This window comes from Canis lupus, chromosome 17, assembly GCF_003254725.2.
Source record: "Canis lupus dingo isolate Sandy chromosome 17, ASM325472v2, whole genome shotgun sequence".
Classification (NCBI taxonomy): Eukaryota; Metazoa; Chordata; class Mammalia; order Carnivora; family Canidae; genus Canis; species Canis lupus.
Genome location: NC_064259.1, coordinates 1,523,894 through 1,550,868, shown reverse-complemented (window position 1 = coordinate 1,550,868; position 26,975 = coordinate 1,523,894). Strand labels below are relative to the sequence as shown.

At 61.6% G+C, this 26,975-nt stretch overlaps 1 long non-coding RNA gene across 4 annotated transcripts; it reads left to right on the top strand.

The window, feature by feature from the left end:
- Nucleotides 1-35: 35 nt before the first annotated feature.
- LOC112664922 (uncharacterized) lies at nt 36-7,695 on the top strand. 4 transcript variants are annotated; one of them, XR_003140126.3, is made up of 6 exons: nt 36-2,361; nt 2,706-2,889; nt 3,020-3,699; nt 4,019-4,109; nt 5,529-5,639; nt 5,986-7,695. It is a non-coding gene; the product is annotated as an uncharacterized LOC112664922 (long non-coding RNA). The 4 variants fall into 4 exon arrangements; XR_003140125.3 differs by having other exon boundaries at nt 2,733-2,889; nt 5,986-7,694; XR_003140127.3 differs by having other exon boundaries at nt 36-2,889; nt 3,020-3,132; nt 3,488-3,699; nt 5,986-7,694.
- The last annotated feature ends 19,280 nt before the right edge of the window (nt 7,696-26,975 follow it).

Genomic DNA, 26,975 nt, shown 5'->3' with positions numbered 1-26,975 from the left:
AACGGGCTCCACAAACATTCGAATGCCCAGAACACGGCAGCCGCCGACGCAGCGGCGCCAGAGGACACTCTTGTCACCCCGGGGTGTGGGTGCCAGGGGATGGGCTCCAAGACGCCAGCCCGTGAGCCACGTCAGGAAGAGTGGGCCACCCTGGCCCCAGAGTGATGCGGGAGGACGGGCAGGAGGGGCAGGTTGAGGACCCGTGGGAGGGGCCTCGGTGCAGCCCTGTGGTGCTCTGTGCGCGGTAGAGCCCAACGTATGCAGAGGAGCCAGCCGGACACTCGAGTCCCTACGGGATGGGGGCCCTGCAGACTTGCCCAGGCCCCCGGGGCACCCGCAGGAAAAGCTGCAGCTATTTCATTAGTTCTAGAAGACAGAAGGAGGGGAATGTGCAGGCCGGGGGATCGTGCACGACCCTCATGCAGCAGCGGTGAAACGGAAGCGGTGCCTCCTGCATTGACTTGCAGTGGGGAGTCCAGCCTCGTCCACACACTGCGGGAAGGGACGCGATGAGGATCAGCCTGGCTGCCTTCCAGGTTCCCGGGGCCACCAAGTGACTCCCGCAGTTGGGCGGTTGGACGGGTGTCCCGCATGGTCTGGGGGCTGAGGCCTTCCCCCTGCGAGCCCGCGCGGTCCCTCTGGCAGGCCCATGTGCCCATCCCTCTTACAAGGACACGGAGGGTACGGGATCAGGGCCCCCCTAGGCACCCCCCAAACCTTAATCTCCCGACCCCACAGTCATAGGTGCAGGTGCTGGGGGCCGGGCCTTGACTGCGAAGGCTGGGGGGTGGGACAGGCTGCGCCCCCAGGGCAGTGCACGTCTCTAGCATCAGGGAGCCGGGGGTGGCCTTGCGGAGAGCGTAGAGCCTCTGAGTGACGCGGGGGCCGGCGTGAAAGGTGAGCGGGTGGGAGTCGTCGCGGTCGTCCTGCACGGACACCCACAGGTCCATCCGGCGCCGTCAGCACAGCCCTTGTATCCCCCCTCGGTGGACGTCATCAAGTCGTGCTGGGCTGGCGGCTGCGGCAGCTGCGGTTCCGGGGAGGCCGGGCAGTCTGGCCATCGGGCTCCGCAGGGCTGGCCAGGAGGATCGGGCTCATCTTGAAGGCGGGGAAAGGTCACCAGAGTGCCAGGAGCGAGTCCCCGTGGACAGAGGTGCCCAAGAGCCGGTTGAGCAGCTGCCGGTGGACCGCCCCGGTGGGGTGCCCAAGCCGTGCGCACAGGCACCCGGCAACGCCTGGCCCCTGTCCCCCCTGGAGGCCGGCTGCCCCCGCGCCAGCAGCTTCCGAGGTGCCGCCTCCGGTGCCCGCTGCCTCAGGTGGCTCTGCGTGACCGGAGCCTCCGGGGAGGCGCTCAGGGTCCTTGGGCTGTGCTCACGGCACCGCCACACAGCGACCCCTTCGCTGGAGTTTAAGCCTTTGCTTTAATGGTAGAAAGAGTCGCTGGGCTAATCCCAAGGGGCTTGAAATAAATACTTGCTGCCCGAGGCGAAAGCAGCGTTCGCGGTAAAGGTGGGAACGCAGAGGACAGCACGCAGAGGAGCGGGCCTGCAGGAGGACAGACCTGGCCGTCACGTCGGGGCCGGACCTCCGCTGGACGCCGACCAGCTGCTCGGTGGCCCCGGCTCATGCCTGCCCGCCCCGCCTGGGGGGAGACGGAAGGTGCCCCCGCAGCAAGCAGAGCGGAGGCAGTGACGGGCTGGGCCCAAGGACCACAGACCTGGAGACGTGCCTCCCGGGCTCCTGGGGCCAGTCTGAACGGCGCGGGCGTCCTGTGTCTGGCCCCCAGGGACCGCGTCCAAGTGCAAAGACGTGAGCGGCGTGCAACGGCGCGGCTGTCAGAGCTCAGGAAGGGGCAGTGCTTCCAGGAGAGCTCACGAGGGGCTCCATGGCCCCAGCCCACCCCGCCCCAGCTTCACCTGCCCCCCAGCCCCACCTATCCCCCAACCCACCTGCCCCAGCCTCACCTGTCCCCAGCCTCCTGCCACCAGCCCCTGGCCCCCAGTGGCCCAGTAGCCCCACCTGCCATAGCCCCCAGTGCCCCAGCCCCTGCCCCTAGCCCCCAACACCCCAGCCCCATCTCCCCCCAGCCACACCTGCCCCAGCCCCTCAGGGCTGGCATCACCTGTGAAATCATGTGACATCAATTTTATATGACGTGTGTTTAGGGGGTAATTCCTTTCTCCCACTTCTGTGGAGATGGGTCCCACGGGGCTCTGGTGAAGGCCCTGACCAGCCCAGGACGGTGCCTCCACCCACTCGTAGGCTCCGACCCCAGTGGACGTGTTAATTTAAGTGTTGTTGCCACACAGACAGCAGACCTATGCCGTCCTCAGAAGAAGCGTTTAAGACGCCCTGCTTCAGGTTAGGGGCACTCTCCTACCCAAACTGCTAACTGCCACCGGACCCAGCTTCCAGGAGGAACAGTGGGCATAAATAACACGGATGATGATGCAGTTGACCACAGAGTGGGGCCACATGCCCTGGGAGGGCGCATATATGGGAGGGGGAGGGGTCTTCATGCCTGAGCCGGGGGTGCTGCTGGCGGTCAAGGGGCCCGGTGGAAGGTGTGACATTGGTGCGACAGTTGGTAGTCGGGAAGCAGGAGGCAAGCCCTGCAGGGAGGGAAGGCCTCGTGGGAGAAGTGGTGTTTCCTGAGACGGTGGGACCAGAAGTAAAGACCTAACAGGCTCTGGGGTCAACTCCAGGCTCCAGGGTCAACTCCGCCCTTGCAGAGTGACGGTCCCGATGATCTAGCGCTTTGCTGTCGCTGGTGTACGGTGGGGTCCAGGCCACAGAGAGGGAGGGGACGCATCCCGACAGCGATTGTAGAATACACCGGAAGCAGTCTGGACGGTCCCTGCACTGCCCGGAGTGGGACTCCTTGCTCAGGTGACCCCAGACCCCTGTGTGCCATCTCCAGGGATGGCATGCGCTGTGCCCGCCTGGAAGACCACCAGACACAGGTGCAGATGCAGACTTTGTCTAAAGGGCTCATTGGCTTCTCTTTACTCTCCGACAGGAGCCCCTGGGATTTGGACTGGAACAGTGGCCGGAGGAGCTGTAATCGCAAACCAGCCTCACGCCGCGAGGGACCCTGTGTGCTGTGCAGTCGTTGTATGGCCACAGGGAACAGTGAGTCCTGCAGACAGGCCGTCCCCATCTACACAGAAGGAGAAAGCGAGACGGCCTTCACAGCACAGCAGGGCAGGACTAGGGGGTGGCCCCAGACTGGACCAGGCAGCCTGGCAGGGGCGCAAGCCCCCTGTGCATCAGGGGTGCGGGGTTGGATGGGAGGCAGAGGGTGAGGACACCTGCTAGGGCCCTTCTCAGCTGTACCACTTACCTGCCTGAGGTGGCCGACCATGCGGCCTCATGGGCACAGGTGCTGGGTGTTGGGCCAAACATCTCCCTGGACGCGTCTATGAGGGCGTTTCTGGAGGAGATTAACATTGGAGGCCAGACTAGTAACGCGGGGGGCCCTCCCCAGTGTGGGCCGACCTCCTCCGACCTGCTGACGACCCCAAGATGATGAAACACTGGTCCAGCGCTGGTGAGAAGGGGTGTGTCTCTGCCCACCTGTCTTCAAGGTGGGCCACTGTCTTCCGCTCACACGAGTGCAGATGGGAACCACACGATGGGCTTTCTGGGGGCCCCAGCTTGCTGACTGCAGGTCTGGGACTCCGCATCCTCCAAAACCTTGTGAGTCAATTCCTGATAACAAATCTTTCTCTACACACACACACACACACACACACACACCTCCTCCTGGGTCTGTTTCTCTGGAGAACCTTCACACACTACTGCAGTCTAACAAATCACCACACAGTTAGTGGCTTCAAACAACACATATTTATTGTCTCACGGTGTCCATAGATCTTAGCCGTGTCTCCTGCTCAGGGTCTCACAGGGCTGCAGTGGAGATCTGGCCAGGCTGCCTTTCCCTTGGATGTTCCACCGTGGGAGAGTCTACTTCCCAGCTCACTCAGTGTCAGCAGAATTCCTTTCTTTGTGTTTGTAGGACCAGCAGGCCAGCCTCTTGCTGATTCTCAGCTAGAAGCCACCCTCTGCTCCCAGAGGTCATCCACAGCTCCCAGACGCCATCATAGCTTGTAAGGGTCATCCACTCCTGGAGGTCTTCATAGCTCCTAGAGGTCATCTGTAGCTCCTAGGGATCATTCATAGCTCCTGGGGGTCATCCATAGCTCCTGGAGATCATCCATAGCTCCTGGGGGTCATCCATAGCTCCTGGAGATCATCCATAGCTCCTGGGGGTCATCCATAGCTCCTAGGGGTCATCCATAGCTCCTGGGGGTCATCCATAGCTCCTGGGGGTCATCCATAGCTCCTAGGGGTCATCCATAGCTCCTGGGGGTCATCCATAGCTCCTAGAGGTCATCCGCAGCTCCCAGAGACCACTATAGCTCCTAGAGGTCATCATAGTTTGTAAGGGTCTTCCACAGGTGCTGGAGGTCATCATAGTTTCTAGGGGTTATCTATAGCTCCTAGGTGTCATCCATAGCTCCCAGAGGTCATCCACAGCTCCTAGGTGTCATCCATAGCTCTCAGAAGTCCTCCATAGGTCTCAGAGGTCACCCACAGCTTCTACGTGTCATCCACAGCTCCTAGAGGTCATCCATAGCTCCTGGGGCTCATCCATAGCTCCTAGGGGTCATCCATAGCTTCTGGGGGTCATCCATAGATCCTAGAGGTCATCCATAGCTCCTAGGGGTCATCCATAGCTCCTAGACATCATCCATAGCTCCTAGAGGTCATCCATAGCTCCTGGGGGTCATCCATAGCTTCTAGAGGTTGTCTGCAGCTCCCAGAGACCACTATAGCTCCTAGAGGTCATCATAGCTTGTAAGGGTCTTCCACGGGTGCTGGAGGTCATTGTAGCTTCTAGGGGTTATCTATAGCTCCTAGGTGTCATCTATAGCTCCCAGAGGTCATCCACAGCTCCTAGGGGTCATCCATAGCTCCTGGAGGTCATCCATAGCTCCTAGAGGTCATCCATAGCTCCTAGAGGTCACCCTTAGCTCCTGGGGGTCATCCATAGCTCCTGGGGCTCATCCATAGCTCCTAGGCATTATCCATAGCTCCTAGAAGTCGTCTGCAGCTCCCAGAGACCACCATAGCTCCTAGAGGTCATCATAGCTTGTAAGGGTCTTCCACAGGTGCTGGAGGTCATTGTAGCTTCTAGGGGTTATCTATAGCTCCTAGGTGTCATCCATAGCTCCTGGAGGTCATCCAGAGCTCCTAGGCATCATCCATAGATCCTAGAGGTCATCCAGAGCTCCTAGGTGTCATCCACAGCTCCTAGAGGTCATCCATTGCTCCTAGAGGTCATCCATTGCTCCTAGAGGTCATTATAGCTTGTAAGGGTCATCCACAGTTCCTGGGGATTATCCACAGCTTCTGGAGGTCATCTGCAGCCCCCAGAGGTCAGTGTAGGTTGTAGAGTTCATCCGCAGCTCCTAAAGGTCCTTGGCGGCTCCTTGTGACATGGGTACTCCCCACGCTTTATGAAGCCGGCAGGGTCACCTGCAGAATGTCTGCAGCAGGAAGGAGTGTCCATGTGCTCGCGCCCCCACAGGAGCAGCATCTCAGAGTCAGGACTGGCCCTGGCTCCCGGGCCCCAGGTGATGCCGTCCTCTCTTCCTGAAGGGCCCCTGCACTCTCCCCCCGCTTCCTCCCCTCCCACCTAGTCTGGCTCGTGGCCCTCCTCCCTGCCCAGCTCACTGCTGCACGCTGCGGAGCCCACGGACGTTCCGGATGACCCTAAAGACAGCACCCTGTCTCCGATGGGCCCGTCACCCGCAGTGACCCCCGCACATCCCTGTCTCCCGCTCTTCCGGGCCTCCTCCCACCTCTCCGGCCGCTGCCGGCTTGTTTCATCGGGGCGCCCTCCTCGCCGGGGCCCTGGGCTGTACCTCAGCCTCTTCCATGAATCTGCTGTAATTTATGGGAATCTTCTCCTGTGATCAGACGGTTCGGCCAGGTGCCGTCTTCGCTGGTGAAAACACCCCGTGCGGACCCATCTTTGCGCTCCGAGGGCGTTGTCAGGATGAATTCGTAGACCTGGAATGTCCTATGCTTCCTTCGCTGGCCTGTTTCCGTCATCCTCCCTGGGCCTCCGCGCCTCGGCTGCAGGCTCCATCCCTCTCACGTCCAACCCCTCCCTCACGGCCTCCTGGGCCCCCGCTCCTCCGCGTTTCCATGGCCAGGGCCAAGCCCTGACACGTCCCGGACACCTTGACCTTGCAGGACAGTGGCCTCCATCTGCCCCAGCTCGTGTCGTCTCTGCGTCCCCACATGGCTCAGCTGGGCGGACCTCTCGCGGGGTGACCCCCCCATGGCTGGCCGGCTGCGCCTGGCAGGTCTGACCGCAGGTTTCCTCATGTGGAAAATGGGACGGACACCCGTCTGCAGCCTGGCGGGCTGGCGGGAGACGGCCTGCGTGAAATTGCCAGCACGGTGTCTGGCACATTCCAAGAATTCCCGAATTACAGCCACTGCTACCCTTGTCATTAGCAATAGTAGCGAGAGATGTTCGTTAAATGAGTAAATGGAAGGACAGGTGGAAGAATAGTGTCTGTGCAGAAATTCCTGAAGGTCGGAAGAGCGCAAACAAAAGGAGCAAGTCAACAAACCCCCGGGAGCGGCCGGCCCGTGCTCCAATTAATTTAACTTCCATTAGCAACTCGTAGAAACGTCTGTTGTTCAAAAGTGAACGTGTCCCCTATTAACCCATTAGAGGGTCCCTCACAAGCCTTTCTGTAGATCCTTCATCTTTTCTCTTCCCCGAAGAAAGAGGGGGAAGGCCAAGGCTTTGGGGGGGGCAGATGTCAGGGATTTCAGTCTTAAACATAAGAATTAGCAACTATCCCAAATTTTAAGTGGAGGATGAACGTTATCCATATGGATTTAGGTTCAAAAATCTGGACGCATGAGCTTGGATGGTTGATTAAATGATGCCTGCCCGCATTTTCCCAGGCCTCCCCGTCTGTGCACGCGGTAAGGTGGCCGATGCAGACGCTCATGTAATGGTGCTCACGGGGCGGCCCCCGTCCCGCAGAAGGTGATGGGCATGTGCTAGGGCGCTGCAGGGCACGGCCCGCCCCCTCCTCTCACACCAGCAGCTCCGTGTTCCCTATTCCCATCCTGTTTCCGGAGCCCGGGGTCGGGCACAGAGGGCCCTGCGGTGGGAATCACTTCCAGGGGAAGCTGCAGGAGTCGACGGTGAGGACTTCCCCGGCTGTGACTCTTGGAGGCTGCTGATGAGGGTGTGAAAAATTCAAAGACATGATCTGCATTTCACGTCCCCAAATTTATGATGGCGATGGCAGCATGTTGATGTGCATGACTCCTTGTAGATCTCCAGAAATGAATTTCCTGACATTTTGCTCTTAAACAAAATGTATATGTGTTGCCTGTCAAAAGCAGGTGATTTGTATGTTCTGAGATTCGCAGGCTCCAGCAGCTAATCTTCACCAGCATTACCTGATGGGCCATTATAGACAAGATTTACTTGATATTTGTCCTTTCCCTAAATCTGCACATTTATTTAAAATCGTGTCCCGGGCTCTCCGTGGAGGAATGGTCCTAGACCGAGCGGTCGCACACCTGGGCCGTTGCCCGGCATTGATTGCTCAGAAGATGATCGCCTCCACGGCGGCGAGTCGAGAGGGAGCTGCAGCTTCCTGCCCAGCAGAAGGTGGGGCTGATGCAGACAAAGCCAAAGGACGATGGGAGAGAGGTCAAAAATCTCCGCATCTTACGATTACGCAGAGGTATCCGCCTCGCCTTGTCACCTGCGTCCTCCCGGATGCTGGGGAGCGGCCAGCGCCCCGTCGTGTCCAATGTGACCCAGAAGGAAACATGATGAGCCAGCGGTGGTCTAGACGGCCCCAATACGTGGGCCGGCAGCAGTTTTGAGTCCCAGGGGGTCCCAGGCCCCCCGGGAGCCCACGGGGCGCGTTTCTCCTTCGGGCCGCGGGCTCCTGGGCGACCGGGATGCCAGGGGAGCACAGCCCGACCCGTCTGGCTGCCAGGCTGAGGTCAGAGCCGTGGCTTCCGTGGCGGCCGGAGGCCTGCGTCCGAGCTCAGGCTCCGCTCTGTGGTCCGGCCAGCGCCCCTGCGGCTGGATATGCTCGCGCTCCTCCGACGAAGATGCTGTGTCGGCTGCCCTGGGTCCTCACGGGCTGTCGCGGTGCGATCTGTGCTCCCAGCTCTGCCCGGCCCGACGTGATGTCAGGTCCCAGGACACCTGCCGTTGGGCGCTGGCACCTCCCCTCCGCCGATGCACATGATGGTGACCCGGACGACCATCCGCATGTGCACATTGGCCTCCCAGGGCACAGCCGGCCCAGGCTGCCTTGGTTTACCCCCCTTGCTGTCCGTTCCTCGGCCCCCCACGACCTTGCCTGGCCTCTCGCCGTCTGCCTGCTTGTGGTGTTTCTCCGACGGGGGCTACAGGCCCTTCCCCGGCTCACCCGCGTCCTGAACCCCATCTGCTCTCTGAGTCTACTGAGCACATCCCCCGGAGCGCTGGACGCTGGGGGGCATCTGGGCTGACCGTCCCCCTGCCGCCCTGAGCGCACCTCCACCCTCGTGCCCCCTCCCTCAGGTGTGGCCACTTTGTCGCTCAGGAGGCTCGGCCCCTTCTCTGACCCGGGCAGGAGGGGCTCCTGCTGGCCCACGTCTCCGCATTGCCCGGCCCCACCGCCACCCATGCCACCTCCTCTCTGGCCGCGGCCTCCCCTCCTCACCGCCGTCAGAGAGCTCTCCCTAAAACATAAGCCAGGTCCATTCACACCTCTGCCCAACGTCCTTACGTGGTCTTCATTTCACTCTGAACAAAGCCAAACCCATGAGTGGCCGGGACCCCTGTGCTCTGGCTCCAGTCGCTCCCCTGACCCCACCCCCAGGCTGGTGCCCTGACTCCCTGGCTCCTCCCCGACCTTGTCGGGCGCGGCCCACCTTCAGGGCATCCCCGTGCCTGGCTGTCTGGCCGGAGGCCCCGCCCCTGACATCTCCGTGGCCCTGTCCCCCACCTCCGCAAGCGTCCTCCCGGGACACAGCTGGTGTCCACCCTGATGGGGGCCCCCTGACACCCTGGCTCTCTTCCCCCGCCACCCCGTGCACCTCCTGTCCTCACCTCCTCTGTGTCTCCACCGCACGCATCACCTTGGAACAAGCAGTGCAGGCCTCCTCTTCATCTGGCTTCTGTTGTGCGTCACGGACTCCACAAGACGTGGAGTCCCTGACGGGGGACTTGCCATGTGGTCCCTGACGCCTCGGACACCATGAGAGCACACTGGGCTCTCGGGCCGGCCGGCGACGTCGGGGGCGGTGATGTGGGGCAGTGAGCGCGGCAGGCGGGAGGCGGGTATAAACGGCCTCAGGAGTATAGACGGGAGCTCGGGGCTGATTCTGTGCCCTGGGGAACGCACGCAGCTGGGGGGCGGGGACCCGGCTGGCACCGAGGGAAAGTTGTCCTGAAAGCAGCGCTGATGCAGGCTGCCGTCGGGGGGACGGGGGCGCCGACTGCAGAGGCCTTCGGACCCGGGCCGCTGGCCATGTGGCAGGGCTGCAGCGGACATGGAGACGCTCACGAGGCTGAGATGCCCGCGTCCCTGGGCCTGACCTGCGGGCGTTGGGCCTCCCCGCCCCCGCTTGCCCCACGGCTCCTGCGGCCCCGTGCAAACCGCCCCTCCATTCCCGCCCCGCCGCAGTCTGTGTTCCGACTTTTCCATCTGCGCAGCAGCTAACGTATACCAGGCTTCATATGAACATTGCATGAGGCCGCAGATGCACCAGGAGGGCGGACAGCCGGCCACAGCGCGCCCAGTGAGGGACGGGAGCTCACATGAGCCCGGAACCTCGGGGTATGAGCCGCTGGGATGAACCCAGAGCCTCAGGCAGACGCCCCCGAAGGACCGTGTGGCACTGGGTGTCCAAGGGCGGGAATGGCGGCCCGGGGCCCCAGGGCCGGACTCGAGGCATGGAGACGGCTCCCTTCTGCAGGAGCCCAGCCCCAAAGGCAGGGAGTGGGGTGGGTGCAGGTGGAGGGGAGCCGCGTGACCTCGGGTCCTCACGCGGGGGCTGCCGGACGCAGTGCTGGGCCGACCCCCTCCTAGGATCTCCTAGGAAGCTGCTCGGAGGGTCCTTGAGTTACAACTTGAAGACGATCTGGACTTGGGGGCACTTGTCCAAATAATCAGATGCCCCGAGAGAGGGGAGTGAATGGTGAGCCCAGCCCTCAGGGCTGACTACCCCCTCCTGGAGGACAGATGAGTGTCTGAAGCCCGTGGCCGCAGCGGGGGCTCATGAACAATCCAGGGTAACCCAAATCTTGCTCCTGTAAAGGCTCCGTCTTTTAGGCTCCTGAGCTCTCCGGTGTCGCCCGCACACTCCCTCGACTCACTGGACGCCCCCGTCCTGCCCATCACAGTGACAGCCCTGCGGTCCCTGGACCGCAGCCAGGGTGCAGGGCACAGCTGGGCCGACATGGCCAGTAGGGCACAGGGCAGGCCGCCCCACAGCCCGGCCCGGGGTGAGGCGGCCAAGTCCGAGCCACCGTCCTGGGGAGCCGCGGCCCCCCATCTCCCGGCCTGCGCGGCTGGGGCCTCAGGAGCCCACGGTGGCTCACCGAGAGCAGCCCCGCAGAGATGTGGGGGCTTCACAGACGGAGACCCGTTTCCGTGCAGCTTTCACAGAATAGGAAGCAACCTGGAGCCCGGTTGCCACCTGCACATTCAGCTTCCCGCCAGCCCGGTGAGCGAGCCACACCTGCGGAGAGGCCTATTGGCCGCTGCCCAAGTCCAGCAGCCACTGCAGCCGCCCCGGCCGGGGAGAAGCCGGTGGGACCTCCACCCGAGGAGGCAGGAGGGTGCTGGTCCTCCCGCTGGGGCACGGCCGTGAGGCCGCCGGGGGCTCCTCCCCAGCCGCGGGCGGGCGTGGGAACCTGCAGCCCCAGGTGCACAGGGTCCAGGACGCGGCTCTGGGGTACCCACTGCTGCCCATGATGCCCTAGGCCGGGCGCTCATCCCGAGGCCTGTGTGATGCAGGGCTGGGGGCAGCCCATGGAGCCCCGAGGGCAAGGTGGCCATTCCTGCCTGAAATGAGGTGAAACCCCCAAAATCACCACCGGGAGGGAGCTGCAGGGGCCTGGGTGGGCTCTGGGGCAGGGGCAGGTGACTCCTTCAGATCTGCCCCTTGTGACTGCTTCAGAGGGGCAGGGAGGGCAGATGTGAGCGAGGGCCTATGGCTGAGCATGCGCGTGAGCTGTGTGCGTGGGCGCATGTGCGGGTATGAACGTGAGTGCATGAGCTATGTGCGTGGGCGCGTGCATGAGTGCAAGTGTGAGTGTGCGAGCTGAGTGTGAGCGCGTGAGCTGTGTGCGTGGGTGTGTGTGTGTCCCATGCCCCCCTCCCTGCCAGCTGCCTCTGCCTTGCACAACTGCCTCTGAAGAGTCCCCGTTGGACGTGGGCCCCCGCGTCTCGACCACATTTGCAAAGGCTCTGGTTCCAAGCAGGGAGGGCCCCTCACACAGGTGCCGGGGCTTCGGTGTGTCTGTGGGACACGGGTCAACTCCTCAGACGGGCGACGCTCAGGTCCACGGGGGTTGGCGTGGCTCGCGGCAGACCAGGAAGGCCGAAGCGTCATAAACAGGCGCACACATGTCAGTGGTGGCGGCTTCCCCGCTAGACCGGGTGCTGTCATCCATGTGGTCACCTGTCCCTTGACGCGTCCTGTCCTGTGGCCCTGAGAGTTGGGCTGGAGCCCCGGCCGGCCTGGTCACGGCCACCAACCGCAGTCGTCCCGCGCTGCGTGGGGATGACTGCCCGGCTCGGCTCTGGTCCTGGACTCTGTGCCTGTGTGTTCGTGCTCCGACACAAGCGCCTGGCGGTGGCAACACACTGGGCAGACCCCGTGTGGACCACCACGTGGATCCGCATGTGTACCGCTGCGTGGATCCCCGTGTGGACCATCCTGTGTGGATCCCTGTGTGGATCCCTGCGTGGATCCCTGCATGGATCCCCGCATGGACCACCAGGTGTGGACCCCCATGTGGACCGCCCCATGTGGATCCCCGTGTGGACCGTCCTGTGGATCCCCGTGTGGACCGTCCTGTGGATCCCCGTGTGGACTGCCCCGGGGATCCCTGCGTGGACCACCCCGTGTGGACGACAACATGGATCCTCCCTGTGTGGACCATCCCGTGGATCCCCGTGTGGACCGTCCCATGGATCCCCGTGTGGACTGCCCCGTGGATCCCTGTGTGGACCACCGTGTGGATCCCTGCGTGGACCGCCCCGTGTGGATGACAGCATGGATCCTCCCCGTGTAGACCGCCCCATGTGGATCCCTGCATGGACAGCCACATAGATTCCCTGTGGACCGCCACGTGGATCCCCGCGTGAACCACCACATGGATCCCTGTGTGGTTCATCCCGTGTGGATCCCTGCATGGACCACCAAGTGTGGATCCCCATGTGGACTGCCCCGTGTGGATCCCCATGTGGACCTCCCGTGTGGACCTCCGCGTGGACTGCCGCGTGCCCAGGTGCGGCTTGCTCTGCGCCGGTGCCCCGGCCGCGATCACCACGATGGGCACCCGCCTCACCGCTGGGCTCCACGGTGCGTCCAGAGGAACCTCAGTGTGTTTCTATGATTCCAGCCACGGGACAGACCACTTCCCACCACGGTTCATAGATAGTCTCTGTGGGTCTGAACCAACCGACGTCGTCAGCATCTCTGTTTTCCGTGCAGGCTCGTTCTGCGTCAGGTTGTTGACTCAATTTGGAAGTGACCGTTTGAGCTTGATGGTGCTGGCAGGTCGGTGTCCGTTGCAGCGCTCAGCACCACTGTCCCCCATGAGGTTGCAGCAGCCCACGCAGCGGTTACCGTCGTGCTCCCCGTGGTGGATCGGGAACCTTCCGACAGCGCACAGTCCCACCGTCCGTGCTCAGGGACGGTGCTGGAACGACGCGGTGGTGCAGGGCGTGTGGGCTGCGGGCGCACACGGGGGTGGGGGGCAGGGCGGGCTGGCTGGGCGCCGTGTCCTAGGAGGGTCCCAGGGACCGAGCAGTCGTCCTAGGGGGTGCCTGCCCGCGACGGCGCTGGGCTGTGGACAGCCCAGGCAGCAGGACGGCAGGCTCAGGGCGGTTGTTACCCTGGAGGGGGCCTGTGGCCTGGGACAGGCACCCCGTGCTGGGGGCAGGCGGGGCTCACTCCTGCAGAGCCGGGGCTGCGAGGGGACTGGGGGGCGCCCTGGAGGGGGCGGGGTGGGGGTGGGGGCACCCAGGCCAAGTGCACGGAGTCAGGCGACGCTGGACTCAGGGTCAGCCTCCTCTGGCTGTGCTGCGTCGGGCAGACAGGGTGGCCTCTCTGGGTCCTGCTCCCCTCCTCCTCAGGGGGCTGCTCTGAAGACTGAGGGGGGGCCCCCTGCAAGCAGTGAGTGCCCCGGGCTCACATACAGCAAGGGCAGAGTCGGGGCTCGGGGGGGCAGCTGGGGAGAGGGCTTGGGCAGAGTCCAGGCAGGGGCTCTCTAGGGCAGCGGTCAGGGCCGAGGGGGAAGCAGGCCGTGCCCAGAGCAGGGAGCCAATCCCATGGGCGCTTCTGGAGAGCGGGGTGCCCCTCCAGCTGCGGAGCCCACACTCGAGTCCCCAGGGGCACAGGGAGGAGGGGTTGGGGCTCCCAGCTCCGTGGGGAGGGGCCCACACCCTGTCCTGGTCCTGCCCCTACCCCCGCTCCTGCCCACGGACAGCTGTGCGTGTCTGCAGCACCCATGGCCCCTGCAGGGAGCTCCCCCCACCCCTCAGCCCCGGCTTTGGAGCCTACGGTCCTGTCTTTCCCTCCAGGGTCTGTGGGGCTGACGGGGTCACTCTGTAGATGCAGAGGTGGCCGTTTCCCAAGGCGCTGGGGGCCCCGCAGGGGACACGTGGCGATCCTGGTTGAGGCATCAGCAGGGGACGGTGGGGGCGGGGGGAGTGTTTTCTGGATGCTTCCTCCTATGCACACGGCCAGTGTCACTGGGCCTCAGAGCCAGTTCCCGTCGCCTCACCCCGAGCCCTGACAGGCTGTCACCGAGGTTTAAACCCCAAATCCAACCCACGGGAACCAAAAGTACAAGATAAACGGCCCCGGGGCCTGTAACTGGGGGAAGCCCCCCCGCCCCCCGCCACCCTCCGACCCGTTCTCCCGCGAGCCCAGCCCCAGAGCCTCTCCAGGGCTCCGTGCGACCCGGCCACGCGTGTGGGCAGAGGATCCCGGGCTGGGGGCTCTCTGGACCCTTTCGTCCGTCCAGGGCAGACAACGCGATGGTGTTTGGAAGGTAAACCGGGTTGTGGATGCCAACAGCCTGTCCTCGGGGCGACCAGAGGCCTCAGGGTATGTCGCTGCCACTCGCTTCGGGAATGGGTCTGTATTCTTAGGACTCAGGGGCCGCTGCCTGTTTGCCGCGTGAAAAGCGCCTCCGGTCTCTGTCGACACCGTCCTCGGTGAGTCGCACTTCTCCGCGGCCTGAAAACCGCCGGCCCGTTGGGACGAAGGCTCTCCACCACCCGCAAGGCAGAGCTCTCTAGATGTCCCCAGACGACGTGTCCCCGGGACCCAGGTCGTGGTCACCTTGAAGGCCCGGCCTCCGCCCACACGCACAGGTGCAGGGCTGAGCCGCACCCCACAGTTCACAGGGGGCTCCCTCACACCTGGGGGGAACGCTGAGCCCCCACAGACAGACTGGGTGCTAGGGGTCCTCCCTGCAGCCCCCGGCACCTGGCCCCTGGCGCTCCTCCGGGTGCCACACGCACAGACGCCGCCGAGTAGGGAGCTTATTAGGATTCGTGAAGAAAACTCAGGGCTTCTTTGTGCTTGGCTTTTGCACCCCTAGTAAAATTCCACGTGACGTGGGAAACACGTCTACCACCAAAGGAGCACGTACCGCTGGAAAAGTCCGCAACCAAACAAAGATTTTGGAAAACGCAAGCAGTAGCTTAAAAAGAAAAAGAAATCATCCGTAGCTCTCTACCCAGAGGACGACGTGAGCCCTGCGGTGAGCGCACCTGTCCCTGCGCCTGGACTGAGCATCTCTGGGTGTTTTAATGCAAACCTATAATTTTTTTTCTTTTTTTTTTCTTTCTTTCTTTCTTTCTTTCTTTCTTCTTTCCTTCTTTCTCTTTCTTTTTTTCTTTCTTTCTTCTTTCTTTCTTTCTTTCTTTCTTCATCTTCTCTCTCTCTCTCTCTTTTTTTTTTTTTTTGCTTTCCAATATCCTTTTATATTTTAAGATATCCTGGACTATTTTCCACGTCGTTATTAAGTGTTCCTTATGACATTATTTCAGTGGCTGCTCAGTATTTCTGCTGAGAACCACACTCTCAATGTCTTGTCCTTTTTGCATTTTTCTTCATGGCATGTAGGCTAGCTGATGGTTTATGATGGGCTTAATTGCTTCTCGTCTGTGTCCTGGGCCAAAACAGGAGCCCCAGCAGGACACGGCTTTGCCAGGCTCTCGCCGCTCTATCTCCAGAGCACGGAATACTCTGTAGCACGTAATAGGCACTTAACAAATATTGGTGAATCAATGGATTTAACCAATCTGGCAGACATTAGAAGCGTGGTGCAGTAAGCCACCCCGTGTGTATATCTGTGAGGGTGCGTTCGCTGTTAACTTAGGGCACATTTTTCTGGGTTGATGTTTCTAGGCAAGAAAGTACTGGTATTCACATGACTCTTGATAAAAAAAATTTAAAAAAAAGAGGCCAAATTAGCATCCAGACAGGCTATCCTCACTTACACTCTTACCACTAGTACAGGAGAGAATTATATTTTTCACTTCTTCCCAAATACTCATTTGCATTTATTTGCATCTCTATCAATTGGATGGATACGCTGTGCAACTTTTAATGTGAATTATATTTCTAATGAAACGGGGAATGTTCACGTATTTATTGACCATTTGTATTTTAAATTGCCTGCTTACGTTCTTTGTGCTATTTCTTATTTCTTTGTTGGATTTCTTCTTCTTTTTTTTTTTTTTTTAGGGATGTTGATCCGTTTTGTGTAGCAAAGATTCTTCATTCGCCATGTGTCCCTTAATTTCGCCGTGATATTCTTGGCTGTGCAGCACGATTATTATTGCCTCTGTACACAGTCAGATGCGTCCAGGTCTTGCCCCACGGACTTTGCAGACACGTCGTTCAGATTCTTGATCACAGCCCAGCCATGCTAGCGGGGGCCTCTAAATGAGGAGTTCCTCCGTGAATTGAGAACCCTGAACATCCGCGCTGAAAAGAGGAGAGGGAGCCATACATCTTCCTCAGATTGGATTAAAGTTCACGGCTGTAGCAGAGACAAGACATATCGCACGTGCGTCAGGGCGCGTTGGACCGGGGACCTTCGGGGGCTGTGCCTGGGGATGCAGCCGGCGGTGAAATATGAGGAAGGGGAGCATCTCAGAATCAGAAAAGGCCACTCCGTCCTGCACACCTGTCCTCTTAAAATTTATCTTAATCCTCCGTTCCTGATGTTTTACCATCTGTCGCCACGCCTCCCCTCCCTCTCCCTCTGAAGAAATAAGTCAGGGGCTTGAATTAATTTTTTGCTACATTTGCCTTGTCTCTTCATTTATTCCATATGTTCATTACCTTCCGTGCGCAGCCATTCCTGCCCGAGTCTCTCCGCCTTCCTCGCACGCCCCGGTTTTTATTTCTTTACCTTGGTCTACAAAATATGCTTTATTGTCCTTATTAATCCCTCTACTGATATCATCTCCAACTCTAGGGTTTTTCAAGGAAATTAGAGCAATTTTGAAAAGCCTTATTATTTTCACACCCGTGAAATAAAAGGAGCTATCTCCCAGTGGACCGTGTCCTCACCAACTCACACCACAGCCACGTCTCCCCGGGACAAGGTTTGGATGTCGTGAAAGCCCGACCTTGGACCTCACCTCAGTGGGGAAGGACCCACTGGAGGGAATGCGGGGCCACCGAGGCAGAGGGTTTGCGGGTCTGGACTGGTGGCTGAGCTCCCAGCCCTTGGCCCTACTCCATCCCCCTGGGAGCCAGGAGGGCCTGCATTCTTCTTCTACTTCCACGGGAAGTTCTGCATGGATGCATGGCTGGGGGGGGGGGGGGGGAACCTTATGTGGGACTCTGGCACTTTCTGCCCCAGGGAGGGAAAGGCAGGTGTCCTCCTCTTCCATCAGGCCGTCCTCTCCATCTGAGCCCCGGGGACAGTCTGCTGGGCCTGCTCTCTGCATCTTCACATCTCTCTCTCTCTCTTTTTTTTTTTTTTTAAAGATTTTATTTATTTATTCATGAGAGACACACAGAGAGAGGCAGAGACACGGGCAGAGGGAGAAGCAGGCTCCATGCAGGGAGCCCGACTCGGGACTCGATCCCAGGACTGCCCTGGGCCCAAGGCAGACGCTCAATGGCTGAGCCACCCGGGTATCTCCATGTCTCTCATTTAAAACAAGTTAGAGGCACCCGGGTGGGTGACTCAGTCAGTTGAGTGTCTGACTCCTGATCTCCGTTCAGGTCGTGCTCTCACCATCCTGAGTCTGAGCCCCACGCTGGGCTCCACACTGAGGTGGAGCTGCTTAAAAAAATAAAAAATAAAAATAAATAAATAAATAAATAAATAAATAAATAAATAAATAAAAGGATGCCTGGGGTGCTCAGCGGTTTAGTGCCACCTTCAGCCCAGGGTGTGACCCTGGGGCCCCGGGATGGAGTCTCACGTCGGGCCTCCTGCATGGAGCCTGCTTCTCCCTCTGCCTGTGTCTCTGCCTCTCTCTCTGTGTCTCTCATGAATAAATAAATAAAATCTTAAAAAAAAAAAAGTGAAGCCCAGCAGCCTGGAGCAGCAATCAGGAGAGAGCAGTGTGGGCGAGGCGGCAGGCGTGCAGCGGGGGGAGCACGGGCATCTGGGCCCCAGGTTTGGCTGACGGCTCCTCTGTTTCAAGAAACGTGGCCTTGAGTTTTCTAGTTTTGTACTGAAGGGAGCGCACGTTGTCAGAACAGGAGGTAACAGATAACAATCAGGGAACACACGACCTAATTTACTCCCTGAAATTTAAGTTATGAAGAAGTGTCATTGAATTTTCGTGCATCATTTAGCTTCCTTAAACTGCTTTTGGGATGAGTTTTAGGTGCCAAATCGGCTGGTTAATCATTGCAATGAGCACTGTTTGGCAGAGGCCCTAACTTACCAATGTCATCAGTATTTGTCGAACGGTGACTGGGCATTTGACTAGAGTCTGACACACGGTGTGTGATGTAGCTGGGTGACGTGTGACGGTCCGAGAGGCGACTTGGTAGTGGAAGCTGCGGGTCAGACGGTGGAGGCTGGCCACCGGCTGCAGCTTGCGGACAAACCCGGGCGGCCTGAGCAGCTGGGAAGAAGCACGCAGACTAGCCTGCCTCTCCTCGGCTTGCGTGGCTTGCAGGGGAAGGCCCTAGGGTGGGGAGGCCCTGGAGGGGAGGCCCTGGGGGGAGAGGCCCTGGGGGGGAGACCCTGGGGGGGAGGCCCTGGGTGGGGAGACCTTGGGGGGAGGCCCTGGAGGGGGCTGTGCATCTCCCAGACAAGACAGGGAGTTGCTGGGCCCCAGCGCCGCCCCCCGCCCCCCGAGCATGGCTGCCCACCCTACGCACCTCCTGCCTCCCCACTGGATCCACATGCACCGACTCGCCGAGGACATGTGTCACGTGTTCTGGGGTGCATAGGGCCCAGGCCCCGGAGCTAGGGACTCGGTTCAGCTTCTAGCCAGGACGCTAAGGAGCTGCTTGTGCTGTGAGGCCCCCACCGGGAGCCCCAAGCTGCACCCCAGCTCCCTCTGCATAGCTGGGTGGTGGGGCCCACCTCCCAAGCTCTGGGAAGCCCCAGCGAGATGTGTTTCTTGGCAAACCTGGGGGGCGGTTCCCTATTCCTCTCCTGCGCTCCCCTGCAAGGCCTGGTCCCCTCACCTCTGCAGCAGAGGTAGGGCCAAATGCTGGCCCTGCTGCCCTCCAGGACGCCAGCGGAGGTCGGCTTGGCTAGCTTGCTCACTCACGGCTCAACTGTTCCTCCTCCAGAAACACGCTTCCTGCCGGAGACGAGGCCTGGCAGCCCTGCTGGGAGGAGCCACGCTGTCCCTGGTGCCAGGGCCTTCCTGCAGGCGACCCTGCCCGTGCCCAGACCGGCTCTCCAGGCTGGCATCCAGGGAAGTAGGCCTTCTGGAACAGTCTCTACAGAAAGGGGCGTGGGGGTGTCTGTGAGCACATGTGCACACACGCCACAGCAGCTCACCTTCGTGCTCTCCTGGCCCCCACCCTCCTTCCCGACCCTCTGCCCCTCCTCGCCTCGTCCCCCAGTCACTGTCTAGGCCTGGGACGGTGGCTCAGCCCTGCCTCCCTTCCTGCCTCCAAAGCCCCAAAACGGGTCGTTCTTGGTGGAGGAGGCTCAGGGCCAAAGCAGGAAGCAGGGGGCACGGCAGGCCTCGGGGAGCAAGCTGGCAGGTGCTGAGGGCCTCTCTCCTGCCCCCTGTGGCCTGCAGGCTCCAGGCTCCAGGCTCCGTCCTGCTCAGGCCCTGCCCTCCGGGTGCTCTCAGGGCCGTGGCCTCTAGCACCCTCCCGCGGGGCATCTTTCTTCCGCATCCACCCCCCCTCCGGGTCACCACGTTTATCTCTGAGGGCGTCGGCCCTAAGGACTCCCTGGTCCCACCTCTGAGTATGTGCACACGCACAACACACACGGCGCATAGACACAAGCACATGCACACACACCACATGCAGGAGAACACCCGTGACAGGCATAGTGGGTCAGGGGCTGATGGAGGGTGGCCGAGGGGCAGGCAGGGGCCCAAGGAGACCAGCAGTCAGGTGGGCAGCGCCAGGGACGCCCAGGAGGAGGTTGGGGTGCAGGAAGCACCGGGTGGTGTCCTCTGGGCCGGGGCCTCCCAGGGTGGGCCGCGCACTGGGTGAGGTGCACACCGTCTCGATCACACGAGCATCCAGTTACCCCGACAGCCCGTGACACGGTGAAGGAACAAGGGGAGCTGGGCCGGCATCAGGGGTGCGGGTGGGGTGCGGGCCGCCCAGCAGGGTCAGCCAGGTGGGTGGAGGGATGAAGAGAGAGCCTCAGGGCCCGGGGAGCACCCGCTGCAGGAGCCCCAGGGAGCCTGGGGGGGGTGGAGGGTCAGCAGCACCCACCTGGCCCTGGGCTCCAGAGGCCGGGGCCTGGGAAGGGGCGGCTTCCAGCCCGCGAGATGGGCATCCACTGTAAGAAGCGACCTGGCGGGATGGGGTGGCGGGGGAGGGATGTGGACGGACGGGGCAGTGGAGGGTCAGGGCCAGGGGCCTGAGGACAGGAGGCAGAGGCGCGAACCGCGGCAGGACGGGCGCTTAGCTGGGGGAGGGGAGAACGGGGAGGAGCGGCCGTCATGGACCCTGGGACAGATGGACAGGCCTCACCCTGACACAGGGCTCGGAGAGACAGGAGGCGAGGACTGTCAGCGTGGGGCAAGTGGGCTTCTAGGTCCTCATGGGGCCGGCCAGTCTCACCCAGGGGCGCGGTGCGGGGTCGGGGGGCAGAGGGAAGGGGGCTGTGGGGCCGCAGCCCTGGAGGAGACCTTCCCGGGACCTGGTGGGGATCCAGCATAGACCAGGGTGGAGCCCGGGGAACCTCAGTGCGTGTGGGGCGGGAGCTCAGAGGGACCCAGGGAGGGACCCAAGAAGGAGACCACGGGCAGACCCACAGAGGGAACTGCAGAGGGACCCACAGAGGATGCGGAGAAGTAATGGGTTAGCCGGGAGGGACTCAGAATGCCGGCTTCTCGGGAAACCAGGGGCGGGGAGAGCGGGGGGGTCAGTACGTTGGGGGCTGGGGAGGGTCCAGCAAGAGTCCAGGTCAGACTGTCTCCGGCGTCGGGCTGTGGCCCCCTGACAAGCCCTCAGGTCTCAGCGGCCGTGGGCTGCAGGTGCCCCCATGGCCAAGGGACAGCACCCGAGCGGGAGCGGCGCTGCCCACCCAGGAACTGGCGCAGGGGTGAGGGACGTGGGCCGAGAGCAGTTCCCGTTTCCGGCCTGGACGTACCATCTGGTGTCCGTGAGCACCGGGGTCGGGGAGGGACGAGGAGGCTGGGGGTCAGGGTCTGGGGCTGTGGGACTTGCTGGGCGGGTTTGATAGGAGGGGAGACGGCCGGGGAGGGAGGGGGACCCGTTGCTGCGCACAGGGTGGCTCCCAAAGACCAAATACGGGACTGGGGTCCTCGCCGTTTTGTCCTGGTCTCAGCCTGGCAGTGCGTCAGCCCCACGCTGAACACAGCACAGCAAACGGCCGCTCCAAGGAGCTGGACTCGGGGCTCCGTCGTGCCTCCCCGCCTCCGGCCTCCCCGGGCTCTTACTGTCTCCCCGGGACAAGCTCGGAGACCTTGATTTTGGTCTGTCTTGCCCAGTAGCCCTTTGCCCCTTCCTGCCTAGTGGTCGAGCTGCACACTCGTAGCTGGACACACCCGTCTGATATCAAGGTCCTATTTCCCTGCTTGCTTGATCCCGAGAGTGGCCGTGTGACGAAGCTGCAGCAGGGCCATGCACAGGGGGCCTGGATGTCTCCAGCCCCTTCCCGCTCCTCGCTGGCTGGAATGTGAGGACGAGGGCAGGCCTCCAGCAGCCTTCCTGACGTGTGGCTTACACGTGCTGTGCAGCCCGGAGTCCCGGGGGCACGTGGGGCTTCTGCACCCGCCCTAGACTGTCCCCTCCGAGCTCGCGTGATTCGAGGGAAAAGGTGAACGTCTGTTTTATCAAAGCCCGGTTATCGCAAGCTCTCTGTTCCTCCCACAGCCGAGACCCCCCCAAATAACGAGGAGAGGCAGGCGACCGTCACACAGACCGATCACGTCCTCATAAGTTGCAATAAGGGACCTGGGGTGAGGGAACGTCTCACGCTGATGAGAAGATGACGGGCAGGAGAACGGGGTACGGGCCCCCGGCCAAGGTCGTCAGAGTCGGCTCCGTTCAGAGCGGCTCAGAGGGAGAGAGGCAGAGGCGGAGGGGGGAGCGCGCCGCGCGGGAGAGGAAGGAGGCCGCTGTGTTTGACACCAGCCCCGGGAGTCGCGGCGGGGATCCCGGTTGTCAGGATTTCTGTTAATAAAATAGAATAAAGGGCACCTCTGAGGATTTATAGAACCTGTGCAGGTGACAAAAATCCCGATCAAGCTTGACTAGCTGAGACCTGGGCCTCCGTGGCTCCAGGCTGGAGGGAGGGCGGAGGGCGGAGGGGGCTGCGGCCGGGGCCGGGGGTCGGGGGGGCCGGGTCGGGGCGCCCTGGGGAGGCCTGCAGGCAGCGCGGCTCCTCCGCCCCCCCAGGCTGCCGCCCTGGCCCTGCCCACGTCCTGCTCCCACGTGCACATCTTCACCACCAAAAAAGGAGAATTCTTCTCCCCTCTAGATTTCAGAGCCGCCAGCACGGCGTGTGAATTATACCTTCATTTCAAGGACCCAGTCCCTGTGCGGGCTGGCTCTCCAGGCCCACCTGAGGGGCCAAGGCGCCCCCGGCGGGCGGGGGCTGGTGGACGTATTTCGGGGTGTGTCTGGAGGGCAGGTTAGCATTTTAAGCTAATTTCATCTTAATCGGCGAGCTGAGGGGAGGAGACTCGCCCACCAGCATGGGTGGCGGGCACCCGGTCCGTGGGGACATCCTGTTCGCCTCCGGGACACCGCGCCCTCGGGTCGGGCTGTAGGGGCCGCGGGCACAGGCGGTGACCTGGGTGCCTGGGCCTCCGTGTGGGCCGAGCCGTGGCGAGGGGGTGACTTCGCGTCACACGGGACGGGGCTGCGTTTGCTCGGGCTCCCGTAGTCTTTTTCCCAGGGATTTTCTAAAAATGTGCGCTCTGCTTTACCTACGTCCCATTAAGTCTTACAAATTTAAGCCAAAGAAAAATTGTCACAGAAACGTCTTATTCCCCGGGCTCATATAAAGCAGTCAGCATGTACGCGAGCCTTCAGGGATGGGACTTCCCGCTACTGCTGCTGGCCGGGCTCGGGCTGCATGAAATGCAGGTAAATACCACGTAATCACGAGTGAGACTCGTCCTCTTAACCGTACAGGAGATACTTTACTTTGAGCATTCTTCGGCTGAACCTTGCTTTGAAGGTGTTACTTCAAAAATTAGTACATTGTAGGGTTTTTTTTTCTTTCTCTTTCTCTCTTTTTCTAAAGATTTTACTTATTTATTCATGAGAGACCCAGAGAGAGGCAGAGGGAGAAGCAGGCTCCCTGCGGGGATGTGGGACTCGATCCCGGGACCCCGGGGTCACGCCCTGGGCCCAAGGCAGCCCTAACCACTGAGCCCCCTGGGCTGCCCCTTGTTCTTTCTCACTGAAACAGGTTTTCTAACAGATGAGCCTTCCCTGGTGCATGTCTCTGAATTTCCGAGACTGGTGCCTGCTTTCCTGCCACTGTCGTTTAACCGCGAGACACGTGCCTGTGACTTAACCCTGACATGATACTGACTTGCTCTAAAACCTAGAGCCACTTGAAGTTTGTTCTGGTTCTATCAGGCCTGGGGAGGCTCCCCCCCACTTTGGGGTGATTAGCAAGTGCGTGGACGGCGTGCAGCAAAATGAGCTTTGCAGCGAAGCCAGAGGAGGGCCGGGGCGTCCCCAGGAAGGTGAGAGGGAGTTGCGTCTAAATCCTGGGAGCAGAGGCATCCCGACCTCAGCCGCATCCTCCTGTGGTGCAGAAACATTGCACGGAATCTCCACACCAGAGGCTGCTGTCACTGGGACCCGTCAGGTCCCAGCCCACCCGCGCCGCGAGCCCATGACCGCCGCCCCTCCCAGCTCCTAGGGTGACCGATGCTTTCTCAGTGAGGTCGGGCTTTATCCAGGCCCTTCTTCCTGCATCCTAGCTGAGGGTCCGTGAAATCCCCAAAGGGACAATTGGCCCACTTCCCGCCGACGACTCCAAGCAAGCCCGACCCTCCCAAAGGAGGGAAGCCACCCTAAGGTTGCCACCCTCGCCCTTGCTCTCAGAGACACCTGCCACCTGCCCTTCCCCGGGCCGGTGAGTCTCTTCACAGGCCAGCCAGCAACCTGGTCCGTCCGCCTAGGGGCAACCTGGGGCTCTGGCTGGGGCGTCGGCGACAGTGGCTGCTGCTCTAGAAGCTTCTTGAGCCTGTGGCTTGGGGAAGGACTGCTCCCCGAGGACGCGGGTAGCAGGGGAAGCTTTGCACCGGGTGGCGCAGAGCCAGGGCTGCGACGGGGCGGTGGGACCTGCGCGGGTCCCCAGGAGCCAGGGCGGAGTCAGACCTCAACCCCCGCTGCAGGGAGGATGGTCCCCGGGAGCTCGACTGTCTGCGCAGGGACGTCCTCCTGCCCGCACCTGGCAGGTCCTCGGGGGGTGCCTGGGTGCTCTCTGTCCCATGCGCAGCACCTGCCTCCCGGGGCCTTGGGGGCGTGCGCCCCTCTGGGCGAGCACTCACATGCCAGCCGGCCTGCCAGGCTTTGAGATGCGGAGAGACCGGGGCTGAGGGGGCAGGCGGGGCAGCCTCCGTGCTGACCCTACGTGTGGTCACAGCCGGCCTGGCACCGGCACGGGCACCGGGCGGCAGGGATGGGTTGGGGCTCGGGGCCGTGGGCGGATGTTCGCTGCAGAGAAGCCCAAGCGGACAGCGCTGGCCCTGGGGACGCCGTGCGGCGGCATGTCGCTCCTGAGAAGTGTGTGCGCCAGGGCAACGGAGGATGGCATGTCGTGCCCGCTGCCCTGGCCTCAGGGCCCACGTCCCTCTGCTCCCTGCGTGTCCTCTGTCACCCCACCTCCCCCTAGTGGGACCCGGTGGCTGTGCCAGGCCGCCCGTGTCCAGGGTCATCCCCATCTCAGGATCCTTATCTCATCACTTTCGCAGGCCCTTTGCATGCAAGGTCGCACACCCGCGGGCTCCATGGCTGGATGCGGACATCCTTTGGACGCTCCCTCCCTGGTGCCCTAGACTTCGGGGAACCTGCTGGAGCACAGGCACCATTCAGACAGCCTCAACCCCGTTTGTCCCCGGAGCTCGAGTCCACAGGGAAGGATCCTGGCCGCAGTGGGCTCGTGACAGGGCACCTAGCCAACCGCTGGCCCGCAAGAATGGGGGTGAGGGAAGGGCTTCCGGTGCCCACCCCGGGAACTGGAGGCTTGAGTGCCCCAAGGGCCCTCATGTTTCTGCTATTCCGTGCCACCTCCGTGGTGCCAGGATGGCTTGTGAGGCGCCATGGGTGGCTGCTCCAAGTACCCTTGTGCTTCAAGGACTCTGCGCTCCAGAGACGGTCACCTCTCCTCAAGGCCACTGAGCCATGAGCCCAGCCTGACACTAGTGAGGCTCCAGCAGTGCAGGAGATGGTCGGGGTCGAGGTCACACACACACCCTCCCCTCCTCGGTCCTCCGGGGCGCTGCCATGGTGTGTGATCGCGAAAGAACCCAGGCACTGGGGCCGGGGGACCGTGGGGTCTCCCTCCTACACCCGCCATGGGGGGGACGTGCCCACCCGCTGAGCTGCTCGGATTAAGGACGCAAAGGCCCAGCCCCGCCCTACCCGTCACACTCGGGGAGGGGAAGCAGAACCAGCGCCAGCTCCCGTCTGCTCTCCAGCCCCTGCCGGTTCCAGCGTGGGGCTGACACGGGTGAGGAATAGCGCTTCCTCGCCAGCATTTCATCCCCACCTGCAGAGTCCTGCTTCTCCGGGCCCGGAATAGCTCAAGTAGGCTGTGACCTCGGAGAGGCCCCTCGAGAGGCTCTTGAGGAGCCTTGAGAAATTGCACACGCGGCGCTCTGCGTCTGGGCCGGATCTATTATTCATGCATGCATGTTTCAGAGAGCGCAGTAATTTAGAGTCTCTCAGAGAGCACTCTCTGCAGCAACCATAAACCACGTTCCATGTGCTTCGGGGAAAAATTATCTTTCCCTTGCTTAAGCTAGGGGTCACGCGAGAGAATCCGCACAGATGGAGTGGAGGGGCCAGGAGGCGGCCGGAGGCAGGCCCGGGCCTCTGCAGGGAACCTCCGGGCCCCACGCGGGGCCGCGCCTCCACCCCGGCTGCTCCGGGACGACCTTCGGGGCAACGGCCTCCTCCTTACGAAATGAGACTCTGGCCCTGGAGGCCCGGTGGTCACGGGGTCAGCCTTTCCGTCTCACCCCTGCTCCGCGCGACCCACAGCGAGCGGCTCAGCGCCCCCACCGCCGCCTCCGCAGGGCTATGGGTGCCGCCTTCCGTGTTTCAGGACCCAGAAACGGCAAATGCGCAGCACCTGGCATATTGAGCCAAGAATATATGTTATGCGTATATTTATTTCCATCTCCAGAGCCCTCATTTTAAAAAAGGCATAGCTTTTACATCTACAGAGAATGTAATAAATACAGAAGCACAGATTTTCCCGGAGCACGTAGCACCGGGGTGGCAAATTGACAGGCACTAACATATACCCCTCGTACCAAGGGGGTGGAGGTGAAAATAAAGATGAAAACAGGAAACAACATCCACTGGAAACAAGATCAGGAAAAAACACAGGAATTCGGGAGGTCAGGTCGGTGCTGGTCTCCGACTCCACGCTGCTGAGATTATGTGAGAAATCTGGTGTGCTGCGCTCGCTCCCTCCCGCCACAGCACCAGATTCTCATTTCTATTCCCCCCAAAGCTCTGCTCCTCTCCAGAAAATGAATAGCATCATTCCGCACGGAGCAGACGGTGCTGTGCATCAGCTGGGACGCTGCGCCAGCAGCCCCGCGGATGAGGGCTCCCCGCGCCCTCCTGCCGCCCGGCCTGAGCTCTCCAGGGACTCCTCGTTGTCCCTCGGGGCCCGGCCTGCAGTGCCCCCGCTCCTCCCCTGGCCTGGAGGGGTCCCCCGTCCAGCCTCTCTTGGTGTCCACGGTGTCACCGGGCACAGGAGGCCCTGGGTCCCCGCTGTCGCCAGGCCTCCCCAGGGGTGGTCGGGAGAGGGTCCCCCCAGCTCACAG